Consider the following 11,005-nt stretch of genomic DNA (forward strand, 5'->3'; position numbering starts at 1 on the left):
TCTCTCAGCCTGAGGAGCAGGCAGACCAACTTCCCAAATAGGGGAGAACACTCAAAACCCACTAGTTGTTCTTTCAAAGAAAATAATACAAAAATGGTATGTCCGAAGACCTCTCATATTACCAACCTTACTACAATGGCAGCAAATATTTTTATGAATTCAGTAACACATAATGAAAGGAAACGTTAATTATATCACCCCTTTTCCTGAAGTGAATGGTTTCACCCACTACTCTCCCGGAACTGAGGCTTTGAGATCTACATTGCGCGCGAGGTTGATGGAAACTCTACATTTTCACTTTGTTACACCTTTGGTGAGCAAAACAGCTAATAACGTAGCTAAATACTGACATTATCCTCAATCGAGATATCTATCCGTCGTTTCAGCTCCAACTGAACTTAAAGGTGCATTTCAGACACATGTTCGTGTCTATTCAGGATGTAGTGTACTCAGACTGTCTAGCTCTAGCTAATAACACAGCATAGTAGGCTATTGGTTGACAGGCAGCCGCTGATCACATCACATCACCAACAGATAATTAACTAAAGATGTTGAAAATGGAGGGACTCGGGCCGAAGATGGACCCGGAAGAGATGAAGAGGAAGATGTGGTGTCTTCGGTCAGGAACTTTCTCCTCTATGTCGCCCTGCTCCGAGTCAGTAAGTATTCGACCAGAAGCTAGGGAAGTGTCAAACCATGGGAAGTGTGTCTATACAGGTAAGTACATATGCAATTAGGATTTTACTTTAAGGTTAAATGTACTGTAACTGTCTAGTTGTGAAGAGAATCTAAATATGTTGTTTATTGATCTCCTCTCCATTCTAGCACCATACGTTCTGTTGTTTACTGATCTCCTCTCCATTCTAGCACCATACGTTCTGTTGTTTACTGATCTCCTCTCCATTCTAGCACCATACGTTCTGTTGTTTACTGATCTCCTCTCCATTCTAGCACCATACGTTCTGTTGTTTACTGATCTCCTCTCCATTCTAGCACCATACGTTCTGTTGTTTACTGATCTCCTCTCCATTCTAGCACAATACGTTCTGTTGTTTACTGATCTCCTCTCCATTCTAGCACCATACGTTCTGTTGTTTACTGATCTCCTCTCCATTCTAGCACCATACGTTCTGTTGTTTACTGATCTCCTCTCCATTCTAGCACCATACATTCTGTTGTTTACTGATCTCCTCTCCATTCTAGCACCATGCGTTCTGTTGTTTACTGATCTCCTCTCCATTCTAGCACCATACGTTATTCAGAAGCTGGTCAGCATATGAATAGAATCCATCTTCTCTCACCGTCTCCCCACAAGACCTACATCACACAAGATGCTTCAGAATAACAACAACAACAAGCTGGTGAAGTTGCTACCCAACAGGAACAGCCATGACAACAACAACAAGCTGGTGAAGTTGCTACCCAACAGGAACAGCCATGACAACAACAACAAGCTGGTGAAGTTACTACCCAACAGGAACAACCATGACAACAACAACAAGCTGGTGAAGTTGCTACCCAACAGGAACAGCCATGACAACAACAACAACAAGCTGGTGAAGTTGCTACCCAACAGGAACAGCCATGACAACAACAACAAGCTGGTGAAGTTGCTACCCAACAGGAACAATCATGACAACAACAACAAGCTGGTAGATGCTTCTAGAAAAAACAATCAATTTGGAAACATTATGAAAAAGTTAATGTCACCAGCATGGATGTTTAAGTTATATAGTCTACCAAGTGTTAATGTCTCCACCATGGATGTTTAAGTTATATATTCTACCAAGTGTTAATGTCACCACCAGGGATGTTTAAGTTATATAGTCTACCAAGTGTTAATGTCTCCACCATGGATGTTTAAGTTATATAGTCTACCAAGTGTTAATGTCTCCACCATGGATGTTTAAGTTATATAGTCTACCAAGTGTTAATGTCTCCACCATGGATGTTTAAGTTATATAGTCTACCAAGTGTTAATGTCTCCACCATGGATGTTTAAGTTATATAGTCTACCAAGTGTTAATGTCTCCACCATGGATGTTTAAGTTATATAGTCTACCAAGTGTTAATGTCTCCACCATGGATGTTTAAGTTATATAGTCTACCAAGTGTTAATGTCACCACCATGGATGTTTAAGTTATATAGTCTACCAAGTGTTAATGTCACCAGCATGGATGTTTAAGTTATATAGTCTACCAAGTGTTAATGTCACCACCATGGATGTTTAAGTTATATAGTCTACCAAGTGTTAATGTCTCCACCATGGATGTTTAAGTTATATAGTCTACCAAGTGTTAATGTCACCACCATGGATGTTTAAGTTATATATTCTACCAAGTGTTAATGTCTCCACCATGGATGTTTAAGTTATATAGTCTACCAAGTGTTAATGTCTCCACCATGGATGTTTAAGTTATATAGTCTACCAAGTGTTAATGTCTCCACCATGGATGTTTAAGTTATATAGTCTACCAAGTGTTAATGTCTCCACCATGGATGTTTAAGTTATATAGTCTACCAAGTGTTAATGTCTCCACCATGGATGTTTAAGTTATATATTCTACCAAGTGTTAATGTCTCCACCATGGATGTTTAAGTTATATATTCTACCAAGTGTTAATGTCACCACCATGGATGTTTAAGTTATATATTCTACCAAGTGTTAATTTCTATCCTACTGTGATACTTGTGAGTTGATGTGATGTCATTGATGATTTCTAACAGATACACCTTGATGTTGTTTTGTCCTTTTCTTATTTTACTTGAATAAACTCAAGACTTGAATGTAGTTTGTAGTCATTTACTTCCATATAGGGTCATTGTTTACAGACACAGCTGTAGGCTGACCTGACCCCAACAATGACCCCAACCTGACCCCTACCTGCTCCCTACCTGATCCCAACCCTGTCATACAGCATCAGATCTGTCGACGAGGGGGGAGAAGGGAGGAAGAGAGCAACTGGGGGTGAAGGGAGAGGGAGATGAGAGATACGACTTACTCACTGACGGACTGGGTTTTGGAGAAGGAGACAAGGGAGGAGGGAGAGAGATGAGAGAGAAAGATAGGACTTACTAACAACCTGGGTTGGTAGAAGGAGACAGGGGAGGAGAGAGAGAGAGAGAGAAACATTTAAATCAAATGAATATATTTTTATCACTGACTTCTCACCAGTGAAGTCATCAAAACCATCAGGCCTGTTAAGTTGACTTGGGTAACAGACCTCTAGCTTCTACACCACATCCCCCCTTCTCCTGCTCTAACATGAGACCTCATCAGTACTCATTTTGGGTGCTGGTACTGTTTATATTTAGGTGCTGGAACATTAAGCCAATATTCTACGAGGTGAACTCAAGCAGTAGAAAGATAGAGGTGATATTATAGCACACACTATGTGTACCTTTGCTGCTCTGCCAGCAGTTTCCTGTGGAGTTTTTCTAATGTCAGTGTTTCCTGTAGGTAGGTGGGTTTAAATGATCTCATCTGCTTAAGTTTGTCACATCATAGAAGTCAGGAAGTAATGAGAGAGAAGTCATATAGCCTAGCAGTATTTTCCACACTTCAGTCGACTCTTCATGACAGTAACCCCAATTAGAGACAGATATGATACCTGCAGTGATACTGATGACCCTGTTTTGGGGCACAGGTATGATGCTGTTATACTAATATACACTTGTGACAGTTACTGACATATGTTTTGATATTGAAAGATATATTATAATTTACAGGGTTAGTAAAAGAACATGCAACTGGAAGCAGACAGTAAAAATGTGTCTCAAAGCAGGATAATGATGTGATCACCTGTAAATGTACTTTACTGTAGTCTAACTGTCCATCTGGGGATTGACTGTATCTGTCTCTATGTAAATGAATGAGAGTATATTTTATGTATCTATTTAATATTGGTCTGATGTTAGAGCAGGAGAAGGGGGGAGTGTTGATGCCAGAGGTCTGTGACCTGAGTCAAGATCAACAGGCCTGATGCTACATGTCAGGAATAGAGAGAGAACGAGAGAGAGAGGAAGGAGGGGTGGGGAGGGCAGAGGAGAGAGTAGTGGAGAGAGAGAGGAGGGGAGGGCAGAGGAGAGAGTAGTGGAGAGATACAGGAGGGGAATGGACAGAGCATAGCCGAAGGAAGTAGGCGTAATGAGGGTGCTGCAGCACCCCTGAAAAATAAAACAATCGTTTTTCACCCTACTAGTCCAGTAATGTATAAGCGGTCTGATATAGCCTCCTAGCGAGCCCAAAATAAACTTCTTACTTATAGGGGTTAGAGCGTTGGGCCTGTACCTGAAAGGTTGCTAGATTGAATCCCCGAGCTGACAATGTAAAAATCTGTCGTTCTGCTCCTGAACAAGGCAGTTGTTCTGTCCCTAGGCCGTCATTGTAAATAAGAATTTGTTCTGAACTGACTTGCCTAGTTAAATAAAACAATAGGCCTATATCCTCTGTCTGCATCCTAATCCCTACCTGTAGTCTACCTACCTCTGGTATAATGCATTTCCACCTCTCACTCCATCAGTGTTGCTCTGTCTGCATCCTAATCCCTACCTGTAGTCTACCTACCTCTGGTATAATGCATTTCCACCTCTCACTCCATCAGTGTTGCTCTGTCTGCATCCTAATCCCTACCTGTAGTCGACCTACCTCTGGTATAATGCATTTCCACCTCTCACTCCATCAGTGTTGCTCTGTCTGCATCCTAATCCCTACCTGTAGTCTACCTACCTCTGGTATAATGCATTTCCACCTCTCACTCCATCAGTGTTGCTCTGTCTGCATCCTAATCCCTACCTGTAGTCGACCTACCTCTGGTATAATGCATTTCCACCTCTCACTCCATCAGTGTTGCTCTGTCTGCATCCTAATCCCTACCTGTAGTCTACCTACCTCTGGTATAATGCATTTCCACCTCTCACTCCATCAGTGTTGCTCTGTCTGCATCCTAATCCCTACCTGTAGTCTACCTACCTCTGGTATAATGCATTTCCACCTCTCACTCCATCAGTGTTGCTTGTCCATCTTCCTGAATTAAAAGATGAACAGATCAATATTGCTGGCATAACGTAATTAAATATTGCTAAGTTATTTAGCTGTAGTGTGGATGTAGGGCTGGTTTTAGTATATAATGAGCACCCAGATGCTGCGTAGGCAACACAATAATATCAGACTGACAAACTGGCCCGTGCTGCCTCCGTGTTGGCTACTATGTTGCAATATGAATATTCTCAGAGTTGTCTTGTTGATACTAAATGTTTCAGTTTCTCTGAGCCGCCTTGTTCATTTATACAATGTTTCAATATTATCAGAGCCACCTTGTTGTTGCAATGCTTCAGTATTCACAGAATGTTTCCTTTCCCTGGTGAATAATGCAGACAGGCAGATACATAATGAGCTGGGTGCAGACATCATAATGAACATCTCTGAATGCAAAGCAACAATTTTGTTGGGAAGCACACGAGACAATAAAATTGTCATAGTACACTATACGAACCGCTCCACAAGGACTTCATATGCATTATAGCAGGGGGGCGGCAACGTTTTTCAATTTACAAATGATCCTCCCATTTCTAAAGATCTGTGTGCCTGTATAACACCCCACCCAGCAGACTGTCGACCAATCACGTTCACGTTGTCATGCTGCGTCACGTGGTTGCTAAACCAATCGTCACGTAATCCCTTCTCAAAGTCAGTGTACTTTATGTCGAGAAAAGGCCTATTTTCATCAAAAGTACGTACTGTCACGATTCCAAAGCTATACGATACTACAGAGAGCAAGTTAATTATCTCACATCTCTGAAAATATCTGTAATGTTGTACTTCTTTTTGACAAAAAACACTATATGAACATATACATTATAGCAGGGGTTCGGCAACGTTTTTCATGAGTGCCAATTTACAATTGATCCTACCATTTCTAAAGATCTGCGTGACTGTAATTATTTCCATATAAGCATTTTACGCTACTCAACTGTGCCCAAAAAATGTTTAACTGCCCACAAACTGAATATTTGTAGCTGGCTACTAGACAGAAACGTTGTCCATTCAACCACAGGCCACAGAGCCCCACTATGCATTGTCTTCCTGTATGGAGGCGCTGTCCAATCAGCAGTGCAGCCTTCAGGTAAAGTTAAATATTGTATTGTTTTTGTTCATTTCTGAGTGATGTTCTATCGATTCCCTGCGTCATTTCATGTTTTCATGTGTATCTGAATTATTTGCCTTCAAGCAGGCAGAAATATGTCCGGTATGATGTAGCATCATGATAAAGTCTCACTACACTGGTAGTTAATAGGAATATGACTTTTAGATCGCCAAAACGTTATTCATACACGTCAGATTTCAATACTGGACGATATAACTCAGGAGGTCTTCTCTCAAATGAGCCATTGATCATATTTTTGTGATATTCCTGCCTTGGGAAATTGGTAATTTAACGGAGGGTCTAACACGTTTCTCCTATTTGTCTGCCTCTTTAGTCCAGGTTGCATTGCATGGTGCCTTTGCCAGAGATATTATAGAAAGGAGGTAGGAATCCAATAATGAAACAATGTATAACACCCTTCCCAACAGACTGTTGACCAATCACGTTCAGGTTGTCATGCTACGTCACGTGGTTGCTAAGCTAATCGTCACGCAATGCCTTCTCAAAGTCAGTATACGGTATGTCAAACAATATGGTTCACATTACTACTTCTGTTATCTAATTTGTGTTCTTTCTTTTTTCAATGCAGGAGTTCGTTTTCAACTCACTCAATATCGTTAGTCTGAATGCTAGGGGTTTGAGAGATCCTACAAAAAGGGAAGCCTTATTTTTCTATTGTAAACACAGTAAAGCAGATTTTGTCCTTCAGGAAACTCATTCGGGTGAAAGTGATTTGAAATATTGTAAATCATGTTAGGTTTTGACCAACTATTTGTTTGCATAACCAATATAATACAACTATTTAAACCTATATAATAAAATTAGTTGTGGTGCATAACATAATGAATACTAATGCTAAACATAAGAGGTTTATATTGTATTAACATAGATTGAGCGACATATAATAGACATGACTAACTGGAGGGTTGCTGGCTAGTAGGAGTGTAGGCTGAGTAGACTCTTGACACACACACACAATGCCTGATTGAGGGGCCACTCAAGGACAGGTGTGCGGGAGGGGCTGGTAGAATGGAAGATAACTGTAGCACAAGAACAGGCACTGTCCTTGGGTGTCTGACTCTCAGTTACACACACGAAGATAAGCTAGAAGACAACTACGCCTGGCAACAAAGATGCGTCTGGAGGCTGGGACCAGCCTGCACGCCAACGATAGGCTGGAGTAAGTCTAAACCACACCCAAGCCTCTACTCTGACAGGCCAGCAGTGAGCGGGAACTATCTCTGTCAGAGTATTTAATGAAGAACTTATGATGTCATTTAGAGTTCTCTGTCTGCCCTGCGTGGTGTTACATAGATCCCGTATATACGACCCACACATTTACCATTCAAGTGTTTGCATTAATTAAAGTACAAAGAAATCAGAAGTTACTATGTGCTGACTATTTTGTTCTGATACCAGATCGAATTGACGCAACTTTAACAATCACAATGGGGAGACATGGCCTATTTCAGTCATGGATCAAACCATTCTGCTGCTGTTTTGACACTTATTCACAAGTTTAAAGGTGACATTCTAGAATCCACATCTTCACCAGATGGCAGATGGGTCATAGTAACTGTTAAACTTGACAATGCTATTTTCATCATCTGTAATGTATATGGACATAACTCACATGCTCCAAATAAGACCCTTTTTACCCAATTTACCAGGAAAGTACAGGATTTAAGCAACAAATACTCAGAGGCTTTTCTAATTATTTCAGGGGATTTTAATGAAACACCTGATGCATCTGTTGATCGTTTTCCTCCTAAAACGAGTCAAAGCCTTCAAAATAGCAATATCATCACTACATTATGCAAGGATCTCTGTGTTGATGATGCCTGCCGTTATTTCAATCCGGATGCAAAGGGTTATACCTGGACCAACAAAATTATGTCACGTAAATCTAGAATAGATGTATTCCTAATTTCCCCCTTTTTGTTACAATTTGTTATAGATGTAGATCACCAGTTGGCTCCCTTTTCTGATCATCACTTGATTACCCTGAATTTACAAGCTACTACAAAATCTAAAGGTACTCAAAGATATTGGAAATTAAACAACACACTTCTTAAAGATCCTACTCTCATTGGAAACATCAAATTGTTAGCCAAAGTTATTTTTGCAAGAAAAGACTTAGGTCATGGAAGTAGATGGGAATTTTTCTAATATAAAGTCAGAGTTGTAGCCATTTAATGTGCCAAAGAGCTGATGCAATTAAAGACCCTTAGAGAAAAAGAGTTGATGAGCAAGGTTGACAGTTTTCTAAAGAAAGAGAATCTATCTGAAGAAGAAGTCTGTATTTAAGTCTTTACAACTAGAATTAGAAAGAAGAAGAGTCTGTATTTAAGTCTTTACAACTAGAATTAGAAAGAAGAAGAGTCTGTATTTAAGTCTTTACAACTAGAATTAGAAAGAAGAAGAGTCTGTATTTAAGTCTTTACAACTAGAATTAGAAAGAAGAAGAGTCTGTATTTAAGTCTTTACAACTAGAATTAGAAAGAAGAAGAGTCTGTATTTAAGTCTTTACAACTAGAATTAGAAAGAAGAAGAGTCTGTATTTAAGTCTTTACAACTAGAATTAGAAAGAAGAAGAGTCTGTATTTAAGTCTTTACAACTAGAATTAGAAAGAAGAAGAGTCTGTATTTAAGTCTTTACAACTAGAATTAGAAAGAAGAAGAGTCTGTATTTAAGTCTTTACAACTAGAATTAGAAAGAAGAAGAGTCTGTATTTAAGTCTTTACAACTAGAATTAGAAAGAAGAAGAGTCTGTATTTAAGTCTTTACAACTAGAATTAGAAAGAAGAAGAGTCTGTATTTAAGTCTTTACAACTAGAATTAGAAAGAAGAAGAGTCTGTATTTAAGTCTTTACAACTAGAATTAGAAAGAAGAAGAGTCTGTATTTAAGTCTTTACAACTAGAATTAGAAAGAAGAAGAGTCTGTATTTAAGTCTTTACAACTAGAATTAGAAAGAAGAAGAGTCTGTATTTAAGTCTTTACAACTAGAATTAGAAAGAAGAAGAGTCTGTATTTAAGTCTTTACAACTAGAATTAGAAAGAAGAAGAGTCTGTATTTAAGTCTTTACAACTAGAATTAGAAAGAAGAAGAGTCTGTATTTAAGTCTTTACAACTAGAATTAGAAAGAAGAAGAGTCTGTATTTAAGTCTTTACAACTAGAATTAGAAAGAAGAAGAGTCTGTATTTAAGTCTTTACAACTAGAATTAGAAAGAAGAAGAGTCTGTATTTAAGTCTTTACAACTAGAATTAGAAAGAAGAAGAGTCTGTATTTAAGTCTTTACAACTACAATTAGAAAGAAGAAGAGTCTGTATTTAAGTCTTTACAACTAGAATTAGAAAGAAGAAGAGTCTGTATTTAAGTCTTTACAACTAGAATTAGAAAGAAGAAGAGTCTGTATTTAAGTCTTTACAACTAGAATTAGAAAGAAGAAGAGTCTGTATTTAAGTCTTTACAACTACAATTAGAAAGAATTGAAAAGGTACCAAGAAAGAATTGGAAAGGTACAAAAAAAATGTCTGCATCATTGAAGGTCCCCAAGAACACAGTGACGTCCATCATTCTTAAATTTAAAAGTTTGGAACCACCAAGACTCTTCCTAGAGCTGGCCACCCGGCCAAACTGAGCAATTTTGGTATTTTATTAGGATCCCCATTAGCTGTTGCAAAAGCAGCAGCTACTCTTCATGGGATCCACACAAAACATGACATAATACAGCTCAATAGACAAGAACAGCTCAAGGACAGAACTACATACATTTGGGAGAAGGGCCTTTGTCAGGGAGGTGACCAAGAACCTGATGGTCACTCTGACAAAGCTCCAGAGTTCTTCTGTGTAGATGGGAGAACCTTCCGAAAGGACAACCATCTCTGCAGCACTCCAACAATCAGGCCTTTATGGTAGAGTGGCCAGACGGAAGCCACTCCTCAGTAAAAGGCTCATGACAGACCGCTTGGAGTTTGCCAAAACGCACCTAAAGGACTCTCAGACCTGGAAGAAACCAGGCACCATCCCTATGGTGATGCATGGTGGTGGCAGCATCATGCTGTGGGGATGGTTTTCAGTGGCAGGGACTGGCAGACTAGTCAGGATCGAGGGAAAGATGAACGGAGCAAAGTACAAAGATTTTTCCACTGATGAGGCTCATAGAACAGGGGGAAAACGATTAGGCTTCTACATTGTGACAGTCTACATTAAAATACTCCTACTACAATGTTAAAACATTCTACATTGTGGCATCATTAAAATACTCCTACTACAATGTTAAAACATTCTACATTGTGACATCATTAAAATACTCCTACTACAATGTTAAAAGATTCTACATTGTGACATCATTAAAAAACTCCTACTACAATGTTAAAACATTCTACATTGTGACATCATTTCATTGATATCATGAAAAAAAACCTTCATGTATGTATTTTCTGATGTTTGATCAGAGATCTTTTATCAGAGTATCTCTTGTCACATTGATCACAGCTATGAGGCTTCTCTCCTGTGTGTGTTCTCTGGTGTAATACCAGGCTGCTTGACTGAGTAAAACTCTTCCCACATTGATTACAGCTATAAGATTTCTCTCCTGTGTGTGTTCTCTGGTGTACAAACCGATGGCTAGATGTAGTAAAACTCTTCCCACATTGATCACAGCTATACGATTTCTCTCCAGTGTGAATTCTCATGTGTACTTTTAGCGATTCTGATCTTAAGTAACTCTTCTCACACTCAAACCAGTGGTGAGATTTCTCTCCTGTGTGTACTCGCTGGTGTATTTTAAGTTCTGATGAAGATTTGCAACGTTTCCCACAGTCAGAGCAGCAATGAGATTTCTTCCCTG

The 11,005-nt window shown here is 39.2% G+C and overlaps 1 pseudogene across 1 annotated transcript; it reads left to right on the forward strand.

The window, feature by feature from the left end:
* Nucleotides 1–238: 238 nt before the first annotated feature.
* LOC123744222 (mitochondrial import receptor subunit TOM5 homolog) lies at nt 239–2,788 on the forward strand (annotated as a pseudogene). Its single transcript, XR_014392068.1, has 2 exons — nt 239–659; nt 1,246–2,788. The product of XR_014392068.1 is annotated as a mitochondrial import receptor subunit TOM5 homolog (transcript).
* The last annotated feature ends 8,217 nt before the right edge of the window (nt 2,789–11,005 follow it).

Source organism: Salmo salar, chromosome 04 (genome assembly GCF_965601325.2).
Source record: "Salmo salar chromosome 04, fSalSal1, whole genome shotgun sequence".
Taxonomy (NCBI): Eukaryota; Metazoa; Chordata; class Actinopteri; order Salmoniformes; family Salmonidae; genus Salmo; species Salmo salar.